We start from the raw sequence: 3,994 nt of genomic DNA, 5'->3' as shown, positions 1-3,994 counted from the left end.
CAAATCAATATCTTCCACATAACGTACATATTCACATATGAGTTTTCCACCCTACTGTCATCGCCTATCTCTCCAATGGGAAAAAATGGTGGCTAGCATCTCTGGGGTTAGCGCGTGGTGGGCCCCACTGACAATTCAAAATTAGTAAACAAAAACATCATTTCAGGACTAATTTTCTGTGATGGTGTAATTGTTGTTAAGCGATTTGAATGAATTTATTACTATTTTCGTTACGTACCACGTATTCCGTGCCGTGAAAAATGTGTTCGATTTTCAATTAAAATGTAATAAGACCGTCATTCAACACAACACGGTTAGTACGGTGCAAAACAAATTTGAATATTTGGTAAAAATATTTTAACAGAAAATAACGCCAACAGCAAAACAGTAACGTGAATTTTATGCTGGAGCCAGAAGCATAGCTGTGTGTCATCCGGCTGGAGTTTTCATAACATTGTAAATTAACGTCCAAGTCGGGTGGTTTAATCCCCGGAAATAGGCAATTACCTTTGATTGAACTGAACTTGAGTTGCGTGCTCTTGCCTACGCAATGCGGTCGGGTCTGTGCTTGACGACCGACTGGCAAATAGCTTACACAACCTCACTTGATCAGTACCGTTGCTGATGAAGAATGTGTATAGCCGCCAGACATTCTAAATACTCACGCTCCTCTAATGTGGACGTGTACAATACACATGTGAAAGTATTGGCTTGATAAATGGATTGCGAGTGATTTGACTATGCGTCCAATTTGGGAATCTCGAGCTCGTTCAGTAGCCGCTAAGTTGCGAAGGCCGACGGAGGTCCTTCGTAGCTTAGTTGGTTAAAGCACCAGTCTAGCGTACTGTAGGGTCATGGGTTCGAGTCCCATCGAAGGGAAAGTGGTTACCTCCAATACATTTTCCAAATCAATATCTTCCACATAACGTACATATTCACATATGAGTTTTCATAACATTGTAAATAACCGTCCAAGTCGGGTGGTTTAATCCCCGGAAATAGGCAATTACCTTTGATTGAACCAAAAAAAACTTTACTGTTTCTATTGAATGCATTAACAAACGATAAAATGATTGACATACTTTTGGCCACGCTTTTACACTGCGTACTCCTATGTGCGACGGTTGAGGGAGGGTAGTTCAAATTTCAAAAATGTTCGAAAATTCCAACTCCCATATGTCTATTAGCTTCTTTTTGATGATTTAGGAGTCCTGGCAAAATTTCAGACAATATGGAGGTGATTTAGGGGTGGCGCAAAGGCAATTTTTGTTTATATGGGAATTTATATGCAAAAGTTTAAAGTATCCTAAAAATATCAAATCGTCATGAATTCAAATGTACAACTCAAATCTACACTTCTGCAATCTATATAAACGATACCTATGGTTAACTCATACGTTTTTAGTTGTTTTAAAGGTTTTATTGAAAAAGATAAATGGATAAAATGGTGCAATTGGCCTCAACTTGGCGGAGGCAAATGAACTTAAAATGAATGAGTTATCCCTAGTTTTGAGAAATCTCTTTTTTTTTCTTCCGCGGACCGCGCTTAAAGATGCATCCAAAGATCAACTAAAGTTTGTAGTCCCTTGTGATCGGTCCGCGGATGAAAAAATAGATTTTGTTTTTTGAAAACTGATGAGGTAATTCCTTCTGGACTAAATATCTCCAGGACTTCAAACAAAGATTCATGCAAAGTCGGAATGGATCATGGATTGCGAAGCCTCCTTCCATTTGTTTTCAAAAAATTGTTCTCCACCGATCATTAGGGAACCCAAACTTCAGTTAATTTTTGTATGCATCTTGAAGCACTGTCCGAGAAAGAAAACAAAAAATAGGTTTTTCAAAACTGACTAATTTCTTCTGGACTGAACATCTCTCCCTGTTCCAACGCGGCTTAACAATCCAAAACCAAAGTTTGTATGGGGTTCTTAGAATTGCCAGTCTGGAAGAAGTTGATCGATATCGAAAATTTATTATTAATTAATTCACTAGTTAGGGCTTCAAGGTGCAACCAAAGTTTGGATTTCTTAATGAGCCAAGTATAAGCATGTACGAAACATTGAAGACGGCCTCTATGTTGAGGTCAATATACGTATCTAACTCATCTTATGACAAGTGATTCAATATTGAATAAGAACCAAATATTCAGCGGCCTGCTCCAACAGTCCACAATAGCTGCGAAGCTCATGATAGTATGCATACTGGGAGCAACTGACCTAGAACATCCTTTCTGGAATATTTGTAAATCATCGTAAATCGTATCCCATATCGGGGGCAGCAGGGACTATGCCCAAGGGCTTGACGATCCCTCCCCAGGCCATCTGCGAGTTGTGGCGCCTGCCTAGGATGTGGTGGGGTTTGCTGCAGCTGCATGTATCCGCAAGTAGGCTCCGCCAAATCGACCGTGTGCCGCTCAAAGCGCACAAGTCCAAGTCCTGGTGTTAGATGGGACGCTAAACAGCCCTGACACAACGGCCCTTCGACGAGACAGGAGGTTTGCGCAGGCCCAATAAGCCGCCTTTAAAAACAAATATTACGAACGACATAGACGATGGTACGACTCGATACAATCGGCAACGACCTAGGCGACGAATAAAAGATCACGATTAGAAGCACATGGAACTGCAAGTCGCTAGGCTTTGCAGGTTGCGACAGGGTAATCTAAGATGATTTATATCCCTGCAACTTCGACGTTGCAGCGCTGCAGGAAATCTGTTGGACAGGACAGAAAATGTGGAACAGCGGGCATCGAACGGCTGCCTTCTACCAAAGCTGTGGCACCACCAACGAGCTGGGAACCGGCTTCATAGTGCTGAGAAAGATGCGCCAACGCGTGATTAGGTGGCAGCCAATCAACGCAAGGATGTGCAAGCTGAGGATAAAAGGCCGATTATTCAACTATAGTATCATCAACGTGCACAGCCTACACGAAGGGAGACCCGACGACGAGAAAGAAGCGTTATATGCACAGCTGGAGCAGGCATACGATGGATGCCCACTGCGGGACGTCAAAATCGTCATCGGTGACATGAACGCTCAAGTAGGAAGGGAGGAAATATATAGACCGGACATCGGATCGGAAAGTCTGCATACCGTATCGAACGCCAACGGTCAACGATGCATAAACTTTGCAGCCTCCCGCGGAATGGTAGTCTGAAGCACTTTCTTCCTCCGCAAAATTATCCACAAGACCACATGGAAATCACCTAATCAAGTAACGGAAAACCAAATCGACCACGTTCTAATCCACGGTAAATTCTTCTCCGACATCACGAACGTACGCACTTACCGCAGTGCGAATATTGAATCCGACCACTACCTTGTTGCAGTATGTCTGCGCTCAAAACTCTCGACTGTGTAAAACATGCGTCGGAGTCGTCCGCCGCGGCTAAACATTGGCTAGAGCGCTGCACTGGGTCATTACTAAGGTTTGGGAGGATGAGGTTCTGCCGCAGGAGTGAATGGAAGGTGTCGTGTGTCCCATCTGCAAAAAAAGCGATAAGCATGATTGTAGCAACTACCGCGCAATCACATTGCTGAACGCTGCCTACAAGATACTCTCCCAAATTTTAGGCTGTCGTGTAACATCAATTGCAAGAGAGTTCGTGTTCCAGCCGGGAATCATGGGCGAACGCTCCACCAGATGTTCGCCGTACGCCAGATATTACAGAAATGCCAAGAATATAACGTACCCACGAAGTTCCTCCAGTAATTTGGTTTCGCCGACGACATTGATATTATGGCACGTAACTTTGAGAGGATGGAGGAAGCCTACATCATACTAAAAAGCGAAGCTTAACGGATTGAACTAGTCATCAACACGTCGAAGACAAAGTACATGATAGAAAGAGGCTCAAGAGACCTCCGGAGGCTCACTGGTCTGGTGACCTCCGATAACTGTAAAAGCAGAGCCATTCGGAGACGCATCATGGCAGGAAATCGTACGTACTTTAGACTCCGCCAAACGCTCCTATCGAATAGAGTTCACCGCCGT

The sequence above is a fragment of the Armigeres subalbatus genome, chromosome 3 (genome assembly GCF_024139115.2).
Source record: "Armigeres subalbatus isolate Guangzhou_Male chromosome 3, GZ_Asu_2, whole genome shotgun sequence".
Taxonomy (NCBI): Eukaryota; Metazoa; Arthropoda; class Insecta; order Diptera; family Culicidae; genus Armigeres; species Armigeres subalbatus.
This window is presented reverse-complemented; position numbering follows the sequence as displayed.